Source organism: Danio rerio, chromosome 21 (assembly GCF_052040795.2).
Source record: "Danio rerio strain M-AB ecotype USA chromosome 21, GRCz13ab, whole genome shotgun sequence".
In the NCBI taxonomy this organism is placed as follows: Eukaryota; Metazoa; Chordata; class Actinopteri; order Cypriniformes; family Danionidae; genus Danio; species Danio rerio.
The window spans coordinates 21,233,713-21,259,643 of record NC_141041.1 but is presented as its reverse complement, the minus strand read 5'-3'; the positions used below and the strand labels follow the sequence as shown (position 1 = coordinate 21,259,643).

Genomic DNA, 25,931 nt, shown 5'->3' with positions numbered 1-25,931 from the left:
TTCATGCATTTCATTTCATTTTTATACATTTTTAATCTCTTTATTTGTGTTGTAGATGATGTGGACTCGAAAATGTCCAAGTCAGAGTACAAGTACACCCGAATCCGTGAAAAGTCCAAGTCCAATCAAAATTGGACTTGAGTCCGGACTCAAGTCCGAGTTCAAGTACGAGTACCTCAAAACTACAAGCACGCATCTGGTATGAGCTTCCTCTCCGGGAGAAACGTCAGTCTATAGCGATCGATGATTGGCTCCTGTACTAGTAGGCAGGGCTTCAATCACCATATTGACTGTTATAATTTTCCCCAATTCAAAACAATACCGGTGACAAGTCTTGTGTATTCTTTGGTATTAATGAACATGTACAGTCAATTCCAGTGCTTCTATTCCTAGCGGATGACCATCTGTTAACCACAGAAATGTGTCTGTAAACTAAACCATTTTAAAATCACAATACATAAGAGCATTTGCCTAAAACCTTGAACGTAAATTTGACCCATTTTAAATGACAAACATGAATACTCATCCATTTTTCTCTATACCATAAAGTCCGATTCAAATGAGGATTACTTGCTGAATTCATCTAAACAAACACCAGATTGTACTCTACAGAAGATTATATTCTCAATCTTATTTGGCAGCACATCTATCATAGTATCAAGGTCATCCTGACATGACACTTGTGCATCAGACACTGAGACTAAAGCGATTTAATCTGCCATTAGCGTTTTAGCTACTTCAGAGCATGGCTATAAGGGAAAATAAAAGACAGCCCAATACCGAGCTTTGGAGAACACCTTGCCATTTTACCTGTTATGAGGATGTTTTGCACAACCTGAATCTTGCATATGTAAAAGTCAGGAGGCTGGATCACCATGGTGACACAGTCATACTGTAGCCATGGCTACACTCAATCATTTGAGCCCCTCCTGCCAATCTGTCCATCTTACAGAAAGCAAAACAGGAAAGACATTCTGCAGAAAGAGCCCACATTCTCATGCTCTGCGCAAAAGTATAATGGCAACTTAACCGAAGGCTATTAAATCTGCTTCTTGTGCAGATCCTCCATCAATTTCTTTAAGAACCCGACACACCAGCAGAATTGCCGTCTCACTCGAGAGCTGTTCCTATTGAATCACTAAAGATAAATGTGTTGCCTAAAGATGTACAGCTGGAAATAATACTCCGTACATACTCCAGGGGCCTCATGTACGAAGACTTGCGTGGAAATCTTACTAAAACATTGCGTACGCACAAAGCTGTAAATGTGCGTACGCAGAAAAAAATTCAGATGTATGAAACACTGCGTACGCCGAATCTCACGCATATTCTTTTGTACATCCGAATGAACGTGAAACTGAGCGCAACATGCACGAGCACAAAACCCCTCCCTGCCTCCTCCCCCGTATGAATATGCTAATGACTATGCTAATGGCAAAACCCAACGAAAAAGCAACGGCAAAATCAAGCAAAAAGAGAAACTTTGAACAGAATGTGAATTGGAGGTGCTGCTTTCGGAGGTAGACCGGAGAAAAGCGGTGTTATTTGCAAGTTTGTTTTCCGGAATTAACAACAAAAGAAAAAAATAGAGTGGGAGAGTTTAGCTGATGCAGTTAACACAGTTGGGTCTGAACATCGCACTGAGTGCATTTAAAAAGGAAATAGTGTGGTTTATAACTGAAAAATGTTGCAGTACCCTTAGCAGTCTCAGTGGCGCACCTCATAAGAAGCATGTGATCACGTACTGACATGTTCGAGCATAATCTCGGCTCGAATCCAGCGTTTAATGAATTCTTTATTTTTTTCCCCGCTACATATCAGATTTTGCCAACTATTTATCAAGAGAAAGACAAGTAGGAATCATCAATAAGTTTGTGCATCATATTTTATTTGCACATTTATTGAATGGAAATGTTTCTGATTCACGCATGCAAATTCATCTTCAGATAGTGTCTTTATAGCAATGTGCGTGCGGTAAATCGCTCAGATTACATTGGGAAAACAGGCGACAGCTGCAAATTGTGCTTTAATGTTTAGCTGGTCAACTGTATGGTATGGAAATCTTACATACCTACTATATGAACCCGTCTCATACAGCTGCCATTGCAAGGCTCAGACACTTTGTAGAGAGCAATTTAACACAACTGCCTCTAGGAGTCGCCAATGGAAATAAAACAGACACGCACAAAAAATGTGCGTACGCCTGCCAGAAAGCTGCCATGAACCTGCGCACATTCCCACGTTCAGTTCATTGTTAGTAAATCCAAACGTGAAACCTGATGTACGCAAAGTTTTAGTGCGTACGCAGCATTGATACATGAGGCCCCAGATCTCAAAATCCTAACGCTGTTCAAAATTTTTTTTTTTTTTTTTTTAAAGGCATCACATTTGAGACTAATGAAATTCTGATTATCCTTTGGCTGTCACATAAAGTCTTTTCTGGCGCTGGCAGAAAGATCAGACAGGTGAACTAGAGCGAAGATCTGTGTCCATTTAGATGGCTTGTAAAAGAAAGCAGCGGTGAAGCCGTGTGGCAGGGTTGACCTTTTGCCAGCAGACCCTGAAGCATGAGAGTGAGACGGGCAGTGCAGGTCATTCAAATGAGAAAGTGTTTCAAACATAGGCTGCCAATAAGACAAATCACTGAACGCTGAAGCTGACCCCCTTCAACAAGTTAAATAAATTGTAAAATAAAATTATAAAGTTAACACATTTCTAGCCCAGCTAAATTCACAGAGACAACTGTGCAGGGAATTTTATTTCATGACACATTTCACGCTAATGTGATTATAAAGAGAGGAACAGTGTGAACATTTGAGCAAATACAAGCAAACAAAATGATAATCTCTGGAACGGATTAAAGAGATTGTGAATGAGTCTGTGCTTCTCACATGTGAAATGTGGGATTCTAGTTCTATCTCAACAAACATGAAAAAGACGATCTATACCGAAACAGGCACCAAAAATGCTAATTGCTACGAATAATGAAAGTTTTAAATAACTGTTATGCACAATTTATATCTTTTAAATATATCTATTTTTTATTTGTACTAAAAGGGCATTTTTTTAATCTGATCTCAAGTGGACAATGCCTTAAACCGATGTGAATTCAGTATGGAGACATGTAAGATATCTGCAGAATAGATGGCAACATCAACAGTCTGAGGTATCAAGACATTTGTGCTGCCCATTACATTACAAACCACAGGAGAGGGCAAATCTTCAGCAGGATAGTGCTCCTTATACTTCAGCCTTCACATCAACGTTCCGGCAAGCAAAGAAGGTCAAGGTGCTCCAGGATTGGCCAGCTCAGTTACCACACATGAACATTATTGAGTATGTCTGGGGTAAGATGGAGGAGGCATAAAAGATGAATCCAAGGAATCTTGATAAACTCTGGGAGTCCTGCAAGAATGCTTTCTTTGCCATTCCAAACTTTATTAATAAGTTATCTGAGTCATTGCAGAGATGTATGGATGCAGTCCTCCAAGCTAATGGGACTCATACACAATATTAATTCTTTTTCTACTGCACCATGACTTTATATTATATACTGTACATTATTTCTGTTAAGTGACAAGACTTTTGTCTTAGCAAAGTCAGACCTTACTGTCATAATTAAATAATTGAAAATCAAGTCATGATCATATTTTATTTTGGTAAAATAAGCTTAATCTATAGGCCTTTGCTTTATTATTTGCTGTTCCTAAAACTTGGATAGGCAACAAGACTTTTGTCATGTAGTGTAGAAGGCATGTTGTTCAAGCAAGCTATAGGCAGATGAGTCTATAATATTCAGGTTAAAAAGTATATGTTCTGTACAGTGAAAGCTCTCCATATAGTTTTATTGTTGTTTCCTTTTCCTTAAGTTTTGTGGAACAAGAACAAAAGCCTAAAACCAACAGGTAACTTTGTCTATAATTTACAGCAGTTTTTTTCTCTTACAAAAATAATTATTTGTTGATTGATCTTTCATGAGATTAAAACACCTGTCTCTTGCATAAAACTAAAGAGTTTTATTCCTAAAGATACTAAATAAACATTTCTGAATAATTAAACTGCCTTTTTAAGCAGTTAACTCTTAATGTTCCTTCAAGATAAGTCATTTCACACGGAGGCCATCTTTGAAACGCCTCTCGGGCATTATGCTCGAGCATCCTGTCTCAATGGGGAAACATCAAATTCTCCAAAACTGTTTTTACATATTTGAAATCACCAATAAAATTAAACAAAAAAAGTTTCATTTCAAAACATTCAAATCAAACAAAATGCTTTTTTTCAGGTTGATTGAGCTAATGGGCATGCACACTCAAAAAGAACGAAATCAAGACACCAACCTAATTCATGGCCGTCACACATTACCTTCCTATAAATAATGCTTCATCAGATCGCACTGGTCTTCAGAAGTAATTCACTACTTGGTCCTGATGTTGAATCTCCTCCTTGTTTACTAGTTTGTGTTTCAGTAGTTGCTGTCATGTGATGTGCGTTTGACAGGACTGTACCTCATGTTCTTTTCATACAGATTTTATACAGATTACAAACCAGAAAACTTTTGTTTTCATGTGTAGCAGATTAATTTAAAAATACAGATATAAAGCTTTATGTGAATATATTTCTTATGTCTGTGAAGCAAGTATTCGCTTAGATTCCAGTGTGTTTGTCAAACACTAAACACTCTGATCCAAGCTTCTCGCTCGGAAATACGACAGTCTATAGCGATCGATGATTGGCTACTGTACTAGTAGGTGGGGCTTCATTCACCATATTGACCATTACACTATGACCGTTTCACTTTTCCCCATTCCTCATTTTTTCAATGTTAAAAAAATTATATTCTAAAACATAAATAAGAAAAACTAATTCTTAAACATAAATGTTACAGAAATATTACATTGTTTCAAATAAAATCCATCGAAAATGAATATAATAGTTAATTTACATACACTCTAAAAAATGCATAGTTATTTCAACTCAATTGTGGACGTAATGGGGACTAAACCAACTGCTTGGTTAAATTAAAAAAAATTCAATTGATATGACCAAAATAAACCCAATGTTTGGGTTAGTTCATATTTTACTCATTTGAGTAACCCAGCATTTCTTAGAGTGTATGATTAAATTATAAAAATATATATAGTATTTGAAACTAAATCAACCATGCGAGCATCAAAACGCAGCCTAATATATGCCAGACATTATGAAATATAAATTCTGAGTAGCATATTTCCCTATACATTTAATGCCTAACAAACAACAACAAAAACTACCCTAGTGTTTTTTCTCTTTCTCAGAGTGGAAATATCCCTTTGTCTGCATCTTCCCCTCGTCTTTGGCATGGAGGAATGGTGACCTGTAACCATGCCAACGGTGAGTGCTTCTCCACAGCTGTTGCCATGACTGCGGCGCATGCTATAACTAGTGTGAAATCTGTGCGGATGGAACCTTTGGAAACAATGTGATGCCCGGCTAAGTAACCCTTAAGCGCACCTCCGCTAGTACTGGGCATAGCGAACAGAGTTTCCTCCGTCCCTCTGCAAACACTATGTCCAAAGAGAGGCGTCATATTAGCTGGAAGCAAACAGCGGGAAGGGGCTACCAAGCACACTAATGCCAACGACAAGCTGAGAGGATCAATAAGACATTACCCCTTCTCCCAAGTCTGCAAAACCAGGAAAAAATACAGTCCGTTGACTTCTATGGGAGTTTCATATTGCAGAGCAGCCTTGTTAAGACAAAGCACTGCAGGTGAATGGGCCAAAATAAAAATAAAAATAAAAAATTAATAGTCATCACCATACTTCCCCAGTTAAGCAGTTATATTAAAGGTCCCATGATGTGTTTTGAAATATTTATATTATTTTATTTATTGTTTGACATAATCTTAAGTGAAAAACTAGGAGAGGGTTGGGACATAGAGTAGCTTCTCCTGTTTTTAAGTTTTTAAAACAGATAACGTTTGTAATAAAGACAGTAAAATAGTGACCAGACTAGTGACCTTATTTAAGCTTCATCAGTGTCCGTCTCTATCACTGACGGCTGTTTATCTAACGCAACGCAGACACGCATGTGGGAACAGGGGGCAGGGAGAAGCAGCTCATTTGGATCTAAAGCCACAGGCTACAAAAACAGTTACGATATATTCAGAAACCCAAAAGAGACTATTCTACATTATATAATAAATAATCTGATGGGTATTTTGAGCTAAAACTCTACAGACACATTCTGGAGACACCAGTCTTATCTTACATCTTGTAAAAGTAGTAAAATAGGTTTAAATAGGTAAAAGGGGTTGTTTCAATATGCAAGTCGTGCTCAGCGTGTCCTCTAGGATTTTTTCCAGCTGTTTCGGCAGGTCTTTGGCACCTTTGGAAATAACCACCTATGGCGGTATTTCAATGACAAATGGAGAAATGTTGTGAGCGCAGTATTACTAGTCAAGATTGCATTTATGTAATACGAGCATGCAAATCTCTTTGCTTGCGCGCCTGTTTCCTCTGTTCGTGCACAAAACTTCATGTGCCCCCTCAAATATTCGCTGCTCAAGTGCAGATCTTTTTGTGCGCTATCAAATAAGCACTGCTGAAGTGTGATTTAGTCCATTATGTAACAAGTGCGTCTCCAACATTTATAAGATTTGCTAGGAATGTTTATGAATTTCTCACACACACAGACCTAGAGTGGCATTAATGAGTCCTGAAGTTAAGTTAAACGGCAATAAACTCCAGCAAGATAAAGTCATTGTATGCAGAACCACAGACCTTTACCTATAAATAAAGTATAATTATGGAAACTGTTCATCTTAACTGAAAGCTATGTTCTGTTTGCTGGCCTCATGCATCACGCACCTGTCAGTCAGTCAGCACGTCACCTTAAAGGGTTAAACAAATAAGGCAGAGTACTACTACAGTTACAGAAATGTTTGTGCTGTTATAATTTACTTACCTTTTAATGCGTTTTAGTGAGATTATAACCCGCAATTAAAAAAACAACAACAATGACTGAATGTTTTGAATGAGAAGCTGTAATGTAGCCGTGGCGGGATGAATTTTTGTGTGGCGACCCTGCCATAGCAGAATGAAAGTACCGGAAACCATGATGCTTGAATGAAATATGCATTTATTTGCATACATGCAAGCACAAAATCTGACTGTTTAAACTTGTATTTTTTGAATATATTATAACAGTCAAAAGTTTTTACAGAAATAATTTTGGTTCTTTAATCACTTCAAAATCAGCTTTATAATAATTCAACTTTAGAGAATCCTACAAACAGCCATTAAAATATGAATTTCCACAATTGATTTTGTAGAATAACATTGCTTCTTGTTGTTACTAATTAAATATATTATGAATTAATACATTATAAATAAATCCCTCAGTAAAAACCAAATACTAAAACTGCAGCTGAATTGGAAATTTGTTGCAAATTTTGTGGAAATTTTGACAAAAAGGCCATTAAAGTTTGTACGTATGTTAAAGTATGTATTTAAAATTATGCACTGTACTTGATATCAACAAAGACAAATTGAAAAAATATATATTATGGAGCTTAAAATATTACGAAATAATATTTCGATTTGAAAAGTGTTCATTTGAATTATAAATGATTGTAATTTAATATAAAATAAATATTATCATTAAAATTGCTTTGAAATTGAATTACTTAATTTGAATTGATTTTTATTGAATATAGAACAAATGAATTAAAGTTAGATTTTTATAGACTAATTTTCAAACTTCAGATTTTTTGGGGGGGTTCTGGACATAGGCTGCAGATATCCAGTTTGTAAAAATACAGTTTCAAGTTTTTAGGATGAAGAAATTCAAACCATCAATTTAAATATACTAAAATTCAAATCCAAAAATCCAGATTGTGAAATTCAAGTAGGTCAGGGGTGATCAACAGGAAAGAGTAGAGAAAAGTTCAGTTTTATTAAATTATAAATTGTTAACAATTCAAATTAACACAATTCAGATTATTTTGGCATATTTTAAGCTCATAAAACATTACCCAAAAAACAATTAAAAGCCTTTTTTGAATGTTTTTTTTAAATTAGACTGAAGAAAAACACTTTACTGAAAGCCAAAAGCCTCAAAACTGTCAGGCGCATAAACCAGTGTGTTTGCTTGCAGTGTCTCACTTTAATAAAGAAGATCAGGGCCCAAAGGGGGTGACACCTGGCTCTTCAGTCCTAATCACAACACTCTGCCCACCATTAAAGACAGTCCCGATGGAGCACTGAAGGCGTTAACAACCAGCACCTCCAACGAGATGCTATTTCAAATCACGTGCCGTCAAGAGCTCAGGTTTTCCCTGGAGTCTTTCGCTGGAAAGCGAAGACAAACAGTTATGTGTGATAACTAACTGTAACATCATCTGTGTATGCAAGAGAATGAGAAAGAGAGAGAAAAGAGATAAATGCAGACGGGAAACACTACAAACGATCTGCATATGCAAGTGCTGTTTCTTCCATACGCCTACGATTCTACGGGGGCGCATCGTTGTGCAATGGAACAGGAACAGACGCTTGGATAGACAAAATATTTGTTAATCTTTAGAAATATGGAAATAAACAGACACAAAAACTTATGAGTGAATTAATATATTCTCACCAGCAACCACTGCACAGATTGTTTTATCTCAGCCTGCGCAGTGAGGCTGCCTCAACTTGATACCTTATCAAAGACGGCAATGCCTTGTTCATTTCATAGTCTGAAGGTGGGAAAAAAAAACTAAATATTACTTCAGGTGAGAACAAACAAGTGACAACACTATTCACACATAAGTGCATACACTATACAACTGCTTAAATTCAGCGAGAAATTGAGGTTACGGACTTCAATATTGCAATATTGAATATTAAATAGAAGGCGGAGGAAGTGTTTAAATATACTCAGCCCAAGCCAAAAATTGACAATCAGAAAAAGAGAGAGAAAGAAAATCATTCCAGAGTTGAAGGAAAACTTCAGATTTTAATTACTAAGGCAAACATTTTTCCCCGCACTTTGGATTAATGTGCACTGATTAACTGTTCACCTTCAAGAACATTCGTGAGAACTCCAAGAAAAAGTTCAGGGTCAGGACATTTCTCTCAGCAAAGAATTCAATTTTAATACACATTAAAATTGTTTAAAAATTATAAAATTTTGAATATTACAAACTAATTATTTCAAATAAACGCATTCCTTCTGAGCATTTTATTATCAATCAAAGTATCCTAATAAAGCTCTTGAGCATTAAGTCAGCATATTAGAATACTTTTTCAAGGATCAGGGTCAAGTAACTGATGTTGAAAATTCAGCATTGACGTTGCAGAAATCAGTAGTTTTTAAAATGTAAACAATTGTTATATTTTACACTTGAAAGGGATAGTTCATTTAAAAAATTACTTCTGTTTCTGCATATGTTCAGTCATATTTTGAAGAATTGACATCTATAGTAAGAAATGACAAATAATACTATGGAAGTCAATGGCTGCTGCTTCCTACATTCTTTAATATATCTTTCTTGTGTAATTTTATGCATTGATTGTTTAACAATTACAAAATGAAAGACAAAACAGTCACCACTTACATGACTAATTCAAAAGCACAGATGTGTTTTTTAGTGAGCATAAATCTCTATTACTATATTACACTTGCATGGGGTGATAGCGGGTTTTAAGGTTGACTGCAGTTTAGAAAAGTCAAGGTTTTCTAACCACTAAACTTCTCTGTTATACCATTCCTAAAGTATTTGTAAGGTTTTTTTAATGTTTATTTTTTCTACTGAAACTAATGAAAAGAGCAGAAGTCAATTATTCATTTAATTATTTAGCCTGACATGTTTACTGTTACCAAATATTAAAAATGTTTTCTAAAATGAAATATATATTGTGTTCAATAATGGAACATTTTTTTAACCCACACATTTAAAAAAAATGTATTTTAAAGCAGTAATATCAATACCTTGATACTGTAAACCATGATATTTTAATCCAACTTTATCATTCAGTCAGAAACCTATACTGTCCCATACCTAATTACACTATAACTAAATTGCTTTTTTTATTTTGAAATAAAAAAAATATTTTTAATGGAGCACTAAAAACACACAATTTCATGTAAATGCATTAAATATATGAGTTTCAATCACAGTCATTTTTATAATTACTTTGCACATTAATCCACAAATAGTTCTTTGTGCTCTAACCTCTCCAACCTCTGTGATTTTGCAAGATGACTGTGCTTTTGCTAACCGAAACCAACCAACCACAAAGCAAGAGAGAAGTCCTGAAGAACGCTGGATTCAGAGAGCTAAGACTTAGCGCAAAAGCAAATCTGTCTGAGCTAATTCCTCTTCCCACATCATTCTCCTCCAGTACACGTAATCTTCAAGCTAAAGCTTTCAATATGTTAAAGCAAATGTTATCACACCAGAGAAACGGCTCTGTTTCACAATTCCACCCAGAGTAATGATGGGGCATTCAACGGAAGAACAGCTTCCAATATGCTGACATGAATGAGAATGTCTTCATCATACACACTGGAAGCTTTTTTTTGTGATGTTTGATAAAATATATATTAAAAGCTACAAGATATATGGTTATGAAATATGGCTTGTTAATGCCTTTTTGTTCAACTATGCTTGCAGGTTTTTAAAAAAGACATAATTAGTTCTTAAATTTAAATTTCACCCAACTGACCCACTGTTTACTAAATATCAACTTGTTCAAAACCTGTGTGATTTTATTTCAAAACCAGTTTTGAAATAACGTGATAGTTGGCAAAATGATAAAAGATTCTATCCTTTAAAATACACTCTGAATTAATCTATATGAAATTATCTTTAATTTTCTGCATCATTTGAGAAAATAAAATCACCTAAATTCGGACCAAAGAAGCAAATAAGCTTACTGTCTTCATGAAAGTTCAGACAAGTTAAGTGGAACTGACTATAGTGTGTATTTAACATACAGCAGAGTCCAGCTCAAACCAAATCCGTGGGGGAAAAAAGCAGCAGAGAAAGGGAGTAAAACGTGGAAAGAAAATGAAAAAGTCAATTGTTCACCATGGAACAACTGTGACATGATTGATGGGATCTGCGGTAGGCGTATGGTAAGTGATTGTTTTTCCCTGAGCCCCTGTAGAAGGCATCTTGATAATGTGCTCCAGTGTGCTGTGTTAATAACGTCCTGCACTTCAGAGAGCTCCATCATTTTTAAACCCGGACCGTGGCAAATCACACACTCTGGTGTATGCTTCCTATTCTCTCTTTCTCACTGTCACACGCACACACACCAACACACACGCACAGGCATAGCTTTCAATCCAGACATCCTTTAAAGCTAGCATGGCACTGATAAATACTTTTCCACTTCAAGAAATAGAGTGAGGGCAAGTCATTCATCTCTGCTTTGATTTTACACTGATTTCTCAAAGGTCAGCGGAGAACAAAAGCAAGTTAAAGAACGCAAGGAGGTGATGGAGCTAATCAAGACCATTTTTCCAACTGCCGTCGCATATATACTAAAGGTTTGGTGTGGAACAAAACTCAACTGGACATAAAGCTCAGGGAGGAAGTCTGGAGATTAAACCTCTTTGTTTATGTGTTCTGAAAATACTGAGAAAGTTTAGAACTACTTCTATTTGTGTCTAATGTCTGAAAATCACTTCTTTTTGTGGCTAATGTGAACACAATTCAGTATTGTATTTCTGTTTGTGGCTAAAGTAGATACAAATAAGTTTGGAAACAGTTCTGTTTGCCGCTAAAGTAAACAATTTAGAACATGGTCTGGAACCTCTATGTTTGTGGATGCCAACACAAATCTGAAAACCATTTCTCTGTGGTTAATTTTAACACAATTGAGACCACAGTTTGGAACAAGTTATGTTTGTGGCTAATGTGAACACAAATCTTAAAACCACTTCAGTTTGAATGTGAACACAATTAAAAACAGTGTGTGGAAACTCTTGTTTATAGCCATTTTGCTTATAATTAAGAACGGAGTCTTAAATCACTGCTATTTCTGTTTGTGACTAATGTAAACACATAAGTTCAGTCTTAAACCACTTCACTTTGTGCTTAAATTGCACACAACTAAGAACAGAGTCTGGGATCACTTCTGTTTGTAGACAATGTGCACATAATTAAGAATAGAATCGTAAACCACTACTACTTCTCTTTGTGGCTAATGTGAATGCAGAACTGGAAACCACTTCTGTTTATGGCTAATGTGAACACAATTATGAACCAAGTCTGGAACCACTTTTGTTTGTGCCTAATTTGCCCACAACTCTTGAACTGCTTCTGTTTGTGGCTAATGTGAACACAGGGCTGAAAAACCACTTCTGTTTGTGGCTAATGTAAACAATTAAGAATAGTGTCTGGAACTACTTTGGCCTGTAGCAAATGTGCACATACTTAAGAACGGTCTTGAACCAGTACTACTTCTGTTTGTGGCTAATGTGAACACAGGACTGGAAACCACTTATTTTTGTGGCTACTGTGAACAATTAAGAACAGAGTCTGGAACAACTTCTGTTTGTCCAAAACTTGCACAGAAGTGAGAAGAGAGTCTGGAGCCACTTCTGTTTGTAGCCAATGTGCACATAATTAAAAACAGAGTCTTGAACCAGTAATACTTCAGTATGTGGCTAATGTGGACACAGGACTGGAAATCACTTATGTTCGTGACTAATGTGAACAATTAAGAACAGAGTCTGGAACCAATTCTGTTAATAGCTATTGTGTACATATCTAGGAACAGTCTTAAACCACTACTACATCCGTTTGTGGCTAATGTGAACACAGGACTGTAAACCAGTTATGTTTGTGGCTAACATAAACACAATTAAGAACAGAGTCTTGAACCACTATTACTTCTGTTTGTGGCTAAAATAAAGACATGGCTGGAAACCACTTCTGTTTGTGGCTAATGTGAGCAGAATTACGAACAGAGTCTGGGACCAATTTTGTTTGTGCATAATTTGAAAACAACACAGAACAGAATCTGGAACCACTTTCATTTGTAGCCAATCTGAACATAATTAAGAACAGATCCTGGAACCACTACTACTTCTGTTTGTGGATAATGTGAGCACAGGGCAGGAAACCACTTTTGTCTGTGGCTAATGTGAACAAATAAGAACATAGTCTGGAACTATCTCTGTTTGTAGCCAATGTGCTTTACATTAAGAACAGAGTCTTGAACCACTACTATTGTTTGTGGATGTGAACACAAGACTGGAAACCATTTATGTTTGTGGCTAATGTGAACACAATTTAGAACAGTGTCTGGAACCACTTCTGTTTGTGCATAATTAGCACACAACTGAGAATGGAGTCTGGAATCACTTCTGTTTATAGCCAATGTGCACATAATTGAGAACATATAAGAGTCTTAAATCACTACTACTTTTGTTTGTGGCTAATGTGAACAACTCTGGAAATCACTTCTAATAATTTTAAACAATTGAGATGTACCCCTTTTGAGATATACTCACAGTAAAAGCGTGAATTACTGCATAAAAACAGAGAAGAGGAAGTGATAATCTAATTCAGATTCTAAACATAACATGGCCTCTAAATTGAGACTACTTTTGAATTCACCCAAGGCACTACCTCCCTACAGTCTAGATTTGGTATATTTGAACAAATAAGAGGAAGAATTCTATTCAAAATGTGCCACAGGGTCGTGATTTCTCACTTTTATTTTAGCAGTCATTCTGCTAAATGTGTGTGAATGTTCTCTCACATTCTGATGAAAAGCCTGTCCACTCTCAGTGCCCTTGCCATGAAAAAAGTGTCAACGCAAAAAAGCCTTTTTCAGCGAAGATGGAGCTTAGCTTTTAGTGTGCCCTTAAACGTATCATGATGAGCAGTGTCTGTGTCTTCACTGACAACCTCTTCTCTAGACAGGAGACTAATGACTCCGCTTTTTCTATCGTTCAGACAGCTACAACTATGGCGAAGCACCCCTTCCTTTCACACATCGACACTCCCTTTCTGTCTTTACCGGCCAAACCTCAGACGCCGTAAGTGCCTTAACCCTCTTCACAGCCCAGCAAATGAGCTCTTTTTAAGAGCCACAAGACACCAGCCATCTCTATGCCCCCAAGCCACCGTGGATGGTTGATATCATCCCTAACTTTTGTAGGCGATAAGGAGATTATACTGAAGGGATATGAGGTGTGATTCCATGCCTGGCCCACCACCATCCACCTCCAGGGGAAACCTACACTATCCCTCTTACTGGTATGACTTCTAATGGTTGCAAATGACGTCTTTGGTGGGAGAGAGCAGCTGCTCCACGGGGATCAGACCTCTTCATCAGTGCCGCCGGTCAGAGTATGCTGTCTGATCTTGATGGGGAGTTTTGGGCTTTGCAAGGCTGTGACAGAGAGAGATGCTTACAGCAATGAGAGGTTCAGGACTAATGATGAGAGTTTCAAAGTGTGATGGACAAATCAGCAGGCCTTACACTGTCTTCTCGTTTCAATAGGCCAAGTGTTTAATCGCACATCTAGTTAGTCATCATCTACTCCCTTTTGCACCAGCTGCTCACAGTCTAAAGTGTTTTTTCTTCAGCATATGATGCATCTCGATTGCAAAAAGTTTGTTTAATAATGAAACTGAGTATGATGCCAGCACAACTGAAATGCTTTGTAATATTTGATGCTGAATTAGGAATGCCTTTTCAAATCAAGCTCAGTTTTTTAAAATTGAATTAAACAAATTGTGGAGAAAAAAAAACTGATTTGATTTTAAGTATGTACTATATGTAAGAAAATAGTAATAATGCGTTAAAACAAATGACAGCAGGATCAGGGAGGTGCCAAGCTGGAGCCTCTCTCCAATCCGCTGGGCTCTGCGATGGTTGTGGAAATTCCAGATTGAACCAAAACAAACAATTACAACTGGCTTAATATTTGCATTGGATATTCGGGAAAAGTGCTTTAACCAGCAGAGCCTGGGAATTAAATTACATAGATGGCGACAGAGAGTGCATAATAAGCCCTTAGAGGAGAAAGGATCCTCATATTATCAAACTACAGCTGACCAAAAAATTATAAAATTGGGGAGTAAAATTCAAAGTCGATCTCTCTTATGTTGTAGTGCTATATTTATAATACAGTAACTGTAGCGTATTGAGTGTGAGATGGGACTTGCATATCAGGAATGTATGCATTTTGTGTTGGCCACTCATTTTATTAACCCAAGTAACTTTTTGGTTGGCCATCTGTTTCTAATGAGTCTCTTGTTTTCGTTACTGCAGACTAGTTCAGTAAAAAGAAAGTAAGAAGAAATGGCCGCATGTGTTTAGCATTTATCCTTATGGCAAACACAACAGTAATCTGGTAGTGTTAGCGCTGCTTTGGCTTTTTCTGGGTTAATTATTGTGTTCTCCCGAGTGCAACAGGGAAATACTGGGAAATGTCTCTAGACTGATGGATTTTCATCCCGTTCAGCCTTATAATCTTAAAATGTGAGCAAAATCACTTGTTTTGTCACCACTTTAGACATTACGCTAGAGAATCATTAAAAATACTATCTCTAAAATGAAGTTGATGAAGTAGCAACGATTTCTGTTGTTCTGATGGTCTGCAGCAGATTTTTAGACTCTCTGTGTTTGATTTTCTTTTTCATATACACGATTATGTCGTCGAACTGTTGTATAAACACAATATCACACTCACAGTAGTGCAATAGGGCTGAATATCAGCACTGGTGGGACACTAAGTATCTCGGTCTGTGGCGTCGAGCCAACGCACACCTCCAACCAGTGCCAATATACAGCCATATCGCACTGCTACTCGTGTGATATTGCTCATATATAGAGACTATAGGTTTAAGACGACCTTTGATTGTTTTAATGACAGAATGACTGAATGAACAAATAATAGTAAGTTGAAAGAACAATTAATAAATAAAAAAGCGAACAACCTATAGAATGAACAATTGGCAAAACAAAAAGATAGTAGGCTCAATAGAATGAAACACTGTAGAATGAGGAATGATAAACAGAAAACTAAATTGACAGAACAATCATTAGACAAAACAATCAATGAAGTGACAAAGAGAGACAGACAAACAGGTGATCAAATGAACAAATATTGAACAATCACAAAACAATTTAAAAAACGACCACAACATGAAAGAAGATATAATAAACACATTTCAGAATAACCAATATAATGAACAACAATGGCAGATAGACAGACGAAACAATAGACAAACAACCAAAAGATCAACAGAACAATCAATACACAGAATTATAGAGACAGAATGGACAACATAAATGAACAAAGAACAAGAGGAACAATCAACTGACTCAACAGTTCGCAGATGGAATGATGACAGATCACAGAATGAATGAAGAAATAGAGCGGCAGAAAAATCTATAGACAGAGAAACTGATAGAATGAGACTGACAATGCAACAGACAAACGACGAAAAACAAGAACATAACAAACAATAAAATCTAATTCAACTTCCTGCGAGGTTTGGCCAATTCAACCCAGACTGAGAGAAGTATCAACGTTTCAGCTGAAATTTGCACCACTGTCGCATCTAATACATCTAGTAAGACTGGTTGTCACCCTTTATACATCCAAGACTTTGATTCAGAGGACAGAAACTCTTCATCCTTTTGAATTGCCATGGCTCTGCAGGGCACTGAATCCTCACAGGTTGTGGTAAATTGCAATATGAGAGCACCAACCACGTGCCGGCTCCTCACATGGAGGCAAGAAGGGAGGCAGGCAGAGGCCCAACCTGAATACAAAGCAGTTCAAGGGGGTACATTTAACACGCTAACGCTTCGCTGAGCAGAAGCTCCTCCAGGGTCACAGCTGCCATGAAACGCTGAGACAACACGGCCAGCCAGAAAATATGACAGAAGAGAAGAAAAATGCTGTGTTACATGATGTACATTTCTGAGGGTGTATTTTTTATTTATTTTTCGATTTTGATTTTTTATTTTTTTATTTTTTTATTTATTTTTATTTTTATTTATTTTTTTAGCAGACGCTTTTATCCAAAGCGACTTACAAGTGAGGACAAGGAAGCAATTTACACAACTAAGAGCAACAATGAATAAGTGCTATAGGCAAGTTTCAGGTCTGTAAAATCTAAGAAGGAAAGTATTAGTAGTATTAGTTTTTTTTTTGTTTTTTTTTGGGTACAGTTAGTGTGATATTCAGAGAGGCAATTGCAGATTAGGAAGTGCAATTAAGTGTAGTGCAATTACCCAAACAAAACACCATCGCGAGAAACTGTTTGGCAATGTACAACAATCTAGATTTCACAAAAGAGATAGACATTACGGTGAGTTTTTGCTGTGATGCAGAGGATTTCTCCTGAAAGCTGTCATTTGTCACACAGGTGGAAATATTTAAAGAAAATGTTCAGAAGCCAGCAAAATTATTTATTTATTTATTTAATTATTTAAATATTTGAGTAATTTTTGTTTGCATGTGTTTGCTGTGTCATGATGCTACTGCACTAATTTAACAACTTTTGGATTAATACAATAAAATCATAAATACTAAATTAAAATATTATGCGTTTGAATATGTAGAAAGCTAAGCTAACTTAAATGAACAATAAATGATAAATATGCAACTCCTCATAAGAGATAAGAGATACTTGAGTGTGGATTGTAGCAGTAAATCTTGACGATTGTTGTCTGGAGACCTATTTAATCTGCAATAAATTGAAGAACAGTGCTGTCAAGACCTTCGCCTCCTACGCAACACAAACACACCGATTCAAAACTGAAAATAGAATACTCTGATGAAATCTGCAGATAGGAAGAGCAGAACATAGGGGTAAAAATATCCATAAAAACAAACAATACAACTTTAAATATGTCATGTCATATTACATGAAGCCCACGAACATGATTGAAGAATAGTAAAAATATCCATAAAGTAAACTGCACAACTTTAAATATAAATCTTACTTTAGAAAGTTTTTATTATACTTATAATAAATATCCCAAATGATGCAACCATCAGCAAAAATGATGCAGAGAAAAAACCCCCCATAAAACTTTGAGTAGAAGTGTGCGATATTAACGCAAAGAGGTTCTCTTGATATTTATGTTTGATATTTTAATCTTAAAATAGACAAAAATAGACAAAATTGTTTTCCAAGTGTGTTTCTTTTCTTGTACTAGGGCTTAATGTTAAAACGATAACAGTTATTATAATTAAGGATAAACCAAAAAAAAAAAAAAATTGGACTAAAACCAGAACTTGGCAGAAAACTGAAACCCAAAATGCTTTGTAAGAACTATTTATTAATATATGAAATTATTAAATGTGATAATGTATTTCCGCTATTTTTAATGACTGAAATATTAATTGTTATGCAATTTAAAGAGTGATAAAGTAGATATGAGTTTTGGTATCAGTTTTGTAATGGTGATGTATACAATTTCAAATAATCCATCTTTTTTGAAAATCATTTACTGTAAGTTGGTCTGAAACTACATTTGACGTAAAAATTGTCTAGTTTTTAAAAAGAGGCACGTTACAATGTTTTAATTAACTGAAGATTGGCTAATTAACGAGGATGTCAGCATAATTAGTGATTTGAAAAAAAGGTGGAGGAACTGAATCACTCTATACACAGGGGTCGATTTCCTGACGAATGCAATATTAAAACAAGTCAAATCAAGAATATCCATGAGTGCAGATTACTTGTTGTATTAGCAATATAACAGGTCAACACACAAAGTAAAAAAATAAAAAATAAAAATAAATAAACTTAGTGATGTAAGAGCACAGTGCAAATTAGACACAGTAGCTAAGTTTCCATCCTCCATCCACCTATTTTTATGTGCATTTTGGATATGAGCATAAAAGAACAGTTGATGAAAACACTAAAATACGCATACATTTGTGCGTTAAAAAAAAAAACATATAAACGACTTTAAACACCACCACGTGTTTGCTGCGCCTTTCTTCTGAGGCGCAAGTAATTTATTAATAAAGATTGGCACAGCTTCTCCTACCGCAGCAAATTCCGTTTTTCCTTTTGATATTTGGCACCAGTTAATCAGGAAGTGATGTAATCAGGAAGTTTGTTTTCATTGACCACTTGGATGGAAATGCTGCTTTATTCGCACATCTTTTATGCGATATTGCAGTTTTGCTTATAAATTTAATTTGTATCTTTGGATGAAAACATAGCTACTGAGTGGGTTTGACAAATCACCTGTAAAAACCCTCTTCTCCCTTTCTATTATTAAAACATATTAACTCTAGCACCTAATTCCCAAAGCAGTAAGAGTTCCTTAGTATAATTGGCACTTCTTGTGTGTATTGCCTCTTCTTGTTGAAATGCTGAATGCCTTTTCAATTGCAAGTCGCTTTGGACAAAAGCATCTGCTAAATTACTGAACATAAACGCAAACTACATCGTTTTATTAATTATAATAAAGTAAATAATTGTGTACTTTTTAAATTTAGCTCAGTAATTTACCATTATTAGCAATAACAATGACCTCTAATTTCCAATCTGCATAAATTTAGTTCAAGTAAAGCCTTATTATTCTTCTATTCTTTTTATTTTACAAAATTAGTAACATACTTGATAAATTTAGCTCGCACACTATTAAAACAACAATTTCAGCTCAATTAAATAACTTCTAATAGTACGACTGTTGACTTAAATCTCCACCAAATAGCTGACTAGTTACGACTGCTGACTAAATCTCACTGACATGAGGATAAACTCTTACATTTGCAAGAAATTATCAACTTTGCAGTGATCTTGATTCAGTGTATCACAGTGAGTACATGGCACTGCATATAATTAGAAGCATCAAAAAAAAAAAAAAAAACAGCACATGATGAGGTGGCTCTTCAAATACGAAAACAGGAAGCCCTAATTTCACAGCATGGGACCTGAGACGAGTTTTCAATATATCACTGTTGGTACAACTTTGAAGCTTCTAAAATTGGTCAACATCAAAACACCAACAAAAGCAATACATGAGGAGGATGAACGCGAGGTAATTTGCGGAAAGCCGAGAGCGATGTCGCTCCGCGTGGCAAAGGCTGAGATGAGATTGAACCAGCGGAGAGGGCTTCATGTTCTCCCATCATCACCTCTCATTAGGAGAGATGTTGGAAATGGCAGAAGCCTCGAGCTTCATGCTGCTTCGCCTAATATATGAGGAGGACTAACCAAACACGGCACATTACCATTCACTTTCAGACTCGCCCGTTTAGTACATTTTACTTAATAATAGTGATGTCAAAGATTTGATGTCAGCAGCTGTTTGATTAAAAGGTAAAATTGGCAGGTAAATTGTAGGTAAAAGGTAAATTGCTAAGTAAAAATATAAATAAAAAGGCAAAAAGATTGATTGTTTATAATTTAGTGCCCAAAACTTTTTATTTGTGGTGAAAAACATATTTTCATGCTCATGTCAGGATATCAAAGCACTATTGCATGACTAAGTAATGCAAGACTAAGTAAGTGGTGAGTAAAGGAATAAACAATACATAAAACATCCAAAGACAAAAATTTATTAAAGGTTTGTATAGAAATGTTTTAAAAGTAGGGAGGATTTTTCCTGTTAAATAATTTTAATAGCAGTTTTAAATTTGTCAAAAATGGATGGATGGTTGGATGGATAGAAAGAAAATAAATAAATATCAATTAAATAAATATTAAATATACTAGCAAGTTTATTAGTTACATGGTGTTGCTGTAGTTTAGCAAATTAGCAAAGTCCAAAATAAATAAATATAACTTAATTAAAAAAAAATATATATATATACTAGTTTATTGAACTCAACATGGTGTTGGTGTAGTTTAGCAAATTAGCAATGTTTAAATAAATTAATAATTACATAAATAATTAAATAAATACATTTAATTAAAAATGATTAAATATACTATATAATATAATAGTTAATTTATTGAACTAAAATCTATTGAAAAAATATTTATATATAAACAAACAAAGTGTGTGAAATTAGGAAATTAAATTGTCACAGTATGTCTGATAGTATTTTTTTCTGGAGAATGTCTGATTTGTTTTATTTTGGCTGGAATAAAGCATTTTTTTAAAAAAACGTTTTAAAGAAAAAATTATTAGCCCCTATAAACTATTTTTTTTTTTCGATAGTGTACAGAATAAACCATCATTATAGAATAAATAGCCTAATTACTCTAACCTGCCTTATTAACTTAATTAACCTGGTTAAGCCTTTAAATGTCACTTTAAGCTGTGTAGAAGTGTCTTGAAAAATATCTTGTCAAATATTATTTACTGTCCTCATGGCAAAGATAAAATAAATCAGTTATTAGAAAAGATTTATTAAAACTATTATGTTTAGAAATGTGTTGAAAAAATCTGCTCGTGCAGATTTCATTTTGTTCAGTAAAGATTTTAATTTGTTTAATTTAAGTATTATTAATTTAAAAAAGGCACATAAAGGCACAAGTAAATAATAGGCACAAGTAAACAATCCCTTTAATTAAACAAATGATCAGTTTGTTACAGGCATTTTTCAAAATGCAAACATACAGAGTAATAAAAATGAATTAAGTGAAATGTAAAAAGCACATTTATAGAAGACGTAAAACTTCAGTATTACCCTGAATGATTACTTTTGCAGTGTTTAACTGAAATTAACTTTAATTAACATTTCACTTTAATGTCTCAATAAAGGAGTCTATTGCATTACATAGATAAACAGTTATACAAAAGCGGTGCAGCAGCAAACACTATTAAACATAAAAGTCCTCTTGAAATTACTATTTTTATTTGTATCGACTGCTGAAACAATTGTGCCATATTTGATCTTTAAAATACATGACAGGGATTTCATGTGCTTGGTTTCTACAGAGCAACATGGAGAGGAAAAAAACAACAACACAAGAACTAGATCAATATAATTTCATGAATGATATGTCCTGAATAATCTAAAAATCCCCGGAGAGGTGAAGTGTGCGGAAAAACAGCAAGCAAATAAATTGAGAGCCCAAGGCCATCTGTTCCAGCATCCAGAGCTCAAAGCATGATGGTCACTGAGGCAAACATATAATTACCAAATGAAAAGTGGGTTCACTTGTAATGGAGAGCGGGTGAAAGTGCGTCACACCATTGCCATCCATTCAGAAGTTGCTCATACATTTTGACAGCATCGTAAAGAGAGGAAGATATAATGTTCAATAGAGATATCTCGGTTAATTATAGCTCAGCGGGAGCACGGTCTACATTATTTTCATGCTCGTGTCGGGATATCAAAGCGCTTTTGCACGATGGAGACAACCACGGTGAAGCACCATAGTGTAAATACAGACAATATGCTGTGGCGGACTTGGTTCAGCTCACAGGCATATGGTGTTTTCCGCTTTCAGACAACACGGGGGCCATGTTTCTAGCCTCAGTAAAAGCAAAACTAATCCAACCCGCTCGATTGGTTGTGCATCGTGAAGGGAGCATGACAAAAGCTCTATAAAATGAAATTTTAGTGCTGATGACGTTGTTATCAACAAAAACAACCCACATTTTTGCAAACGAAAGGTGGACAAAAGCCAATTTTGTGTTTCCTGGAAACATTTACAATGGGTAAGATGAAGAAAAGGTAAGTTATCAGTGATGTCTTATAATATATTAGTGGTGTGACACTGGTAAAATAGGTATATACAGTTGAAGTCATAATTAATAGCACCAAATTTGAACAACTGTAATGTTCTGATGCCTTTTATTATGTTTAACTTCATTCAAAGACATTGGATAAGACAATGTTGCATTTTCCTTTTTACACTTTGACAATTAAATTTTTTATGTATATTTAGTTTTACATTTTATCTCTCGACTAAGGTCATTTCTGAAAATATTACAATAAATAGTAAAAGTTCCTAAATTGTGTGAGGTGTTCATTTCTATAAGAACTCCTAATTATCTGAATTGTTAGAGGACTGTACAATGAGACAGAAGGTAAAGTAGCTGACAACACACATCCAGGCAGCTTGTATTTAATTTGTTATTAAAACTACGGAAAAATTGTGCTGAAAGACAAAAATAAACATGCCCTTGCCTTTTTCCCCCCAATAATTACAATGTGCTCATTTTCTGAACAATAAGTACTGATTATTAAACATTTCTACCATTTCAAAAGGCATTGTAACAAAGGCATCTTGTCAGGCATAATTGGAACAAGAACCATTTTGAAATACTCTTCACCTTAAAGCTACTAGATTTTGTCCATTTCTTATTTTAATTTCCTAAAATATAGTAAATTATTTCTATAAATCACTAATCATCTGAGCAACAGGGTGGCTCAGTGGTTAGAACTGTCGACTCATAGCAAGAAGGCCACTAGTTTGAGTCCCGGCTGGGTAAGTTGGCATTTCTGTGTGGAGTATGTTCCCCACATGTTCTCCCCGTTTACGCGTGGGTTTCCTCCGGGTGCTCCGGTTTCCCCCACAGTTGAAAGACATGTGGTATAAGTGAATTGAATAAACTAAATTGGCCGTAGTGTATGAGTGTGAAAATTCAAAATAAGAATGCAGCTTTTTACATTACAATGCTGAATGACAATTACTTCACCCATATGCTGACATTAAAACATATGTCTATTCGTTCTCTTTGATCAATATTAGGGCTGTGAGATATTGTAGAAAATGTGACATGCTATAGCATGTTAAATAATGTGATACTCAAAGGGTATTTAAAAAAATGCTCAAACCAACATGTTCAATATTATTTTAGGGAAAAGAAAGTATCGCTCACAATTCTGAAAGTGAACAGTCATGTTTACTGCATAAAACCAACCAGACATTTATAAATATATCAATACCACGGATGTAGTGCTATCAATCAGAATTCAAGAAATACTTTAGTGTCTCATTGCTTTCTAAATGTGGCTTAATTGTTGATTACTTGGTCATACAGGACTTTAACATTAATAATAATATTATTTAAAAACATTTGGACCAAAAAAAAAAAAAAAACAGCATGTCCATTCTACTTGGTTTCAAAGCATGTAACTACACTGCCTGATGTGCTTTCAGAGTTTTTCAGAGGGTGTGCTGATGACAGGCACACAATGATACTTTTGTATTAAATTGCTTATTTATTGTAAACCATTGCAATTATGTATATAGTGATATTGCAATATTTCAATAATTCCTCTATATTGAGCAGCCCTAACCAATATGCAAACGTGTCTTAAAGAAATAGTTTACCCAAAACTGAAAATTATGTCATCATTTACTCACCTTTAACTTGTTCACAACCTGTTTGACAGACTTTCTGCTGTTAAACACAAAAAAGATATTATAAAGACAGTTGGAAACTGTAACCACTGACTTTATTAGTATTTTTTCCTACTATGAAAAGTCAATTTGTTAAAAATAATATCTGTGTTTAACAAAAGAAAGAAACTCCTCATGTTAGGAACCACTTGAGGGTAAGTAAATAGTAAAGTTGGGTACCGGAACCCATGATGACACCGGTACCAATGTAACCTATATGCACCGGACCGAATCAGCATATGAATTTCGGTGCCTAATTTCGGTTGGAACTCAGTTTGTCGCGCGGGCATGAAGAAAAACCGGCTGAATGAAAGTGAAACAGCTAAACTGAAGTTAAAGTAAAAAAATTTAAAATAAAACACAAAATTACATGAAACTCCAAAGGAAAGGTGGGTATCATGGTGACGCAATGACATTAATCGATCTATGTGCTATATAACATGTAAAACCTGATTATAAAAAGAACATTCAAAAGGCAAATCATGTAAACACCGTAACCATTTTATTGTCGTATTTGGATTAAGGCAATTAATTAGATTATTGATGTCCTTGCAAACGTTGTCACAAGCCCCAACCCTAGAAAAAAGGTGTTCCCTGATTTTGATGACAGCCTTTCCACAAGTTAGTATAAGCCGATGTAATGTTAATTGCATAATGCAAATCTTAAATTATGCTAACAAATTAACAAAAGAAATTATTCATGAAATTAATTTTAAATATATAAAATATGAATTGTTTCCCAGAGATGGGTTGCGGCTGGAAGGGCATCCGCTGCGTAAAAACTTGCTGGATAACTTGGTGGTTCATTCCGCTGTGGCGACCCCGGATTAATAAAGGGACTAAGCCGACAAAAAAGAAATGAATGAAATATGAATTGATGTATACTTTAAAAAACTTAAATCAAATTGAAATTATTATTGTTTTTGTCAAATAAAATATTTTTCTAGAGTCATCCACCATAATTTTGTGGCTCAAAAATGTCGGTTCAGGCATCATTTTGGCACTGTTACAGTTTTAAAAGTATCGATTTAGCACCGGTAGCGAACTAATAACCCCAACCCAAGTAAATAACGAGTACATTTTCAGTTTTGGGTAAACTATTCCTTTAAATCATTATAAAATACTAAAAAAGACACTAGTTTGTATTCTGAAACAAGAAGTTAGCTCAGCCTTAAATGAACCTACTGAGCCCTAGATTTACCGATCAGAACCAGTGATGAAAACCCAACAGAGAAATCTGAACCAATCCAACACCCCCAGTTATGACAGAACATCGAATATACCCACAACACACTGCTTGGCAAAGAGACGTGTGGACAGAAGAGCAAGGAAGTGCTTCTCTGTCTGAGCACAGAATACATAATTCAACCATATGGAGCATTGGCGGCAGTCCAGCTCAAATCTGCTCCGCGTTACAGGACGGGGGTGTTTTGTGGAGGAAGGCTCTGTCTCTAAACAGCGCTGGCGGTCGCTGGAAGTCAAATCACTTTTCATGGTTGAGGCTTGAGTATCAGGTGGATGAAATTGGTTATGAAATTAAAGGGACGGAGCTCTAAATAAGGCGCTGCTAATCTCTCAAAGGTCTTTCCAGAAGAATAAAACAAGGTAACCCAATAATACTCAAACATCTCTTTGTAGATCTATAGAAGACGATGATATT

The 25,931-nt window shown here is 35.4% G+C and overlaps 1 protein-coding gene and 1 long non-coding RNA gene across 7 annotated transcripts in view; both read right to left on the bottom strand.

Annotated features, from left to right (window-relative positions):
- tnksa (tankyrase, TRF1-interacting ankyrin-related ADP-ribose polymerase a) overlaps window positions 1-25,931 on the bottom strand; it is a 174,393-nt gene that overhangs the window by 77,811 nt on the left and 70,651 nt on the right. The window lies entirely within an intron of this gene.
- Window positions 11,112-12,818, bottom strand: LOC147831896 (uncharacterized). The gene is made up of 3 exons (XR_015520263.1): window positions 12,701-12,818; window positions 12,202-12,286; window positions 11,112-12,107 (listed from the first exon to the last, which is right to left on the bottom strand). It is a non-coding gene; the product is annotated as an uncharacterized LOC147831896 (long non-coding RNA).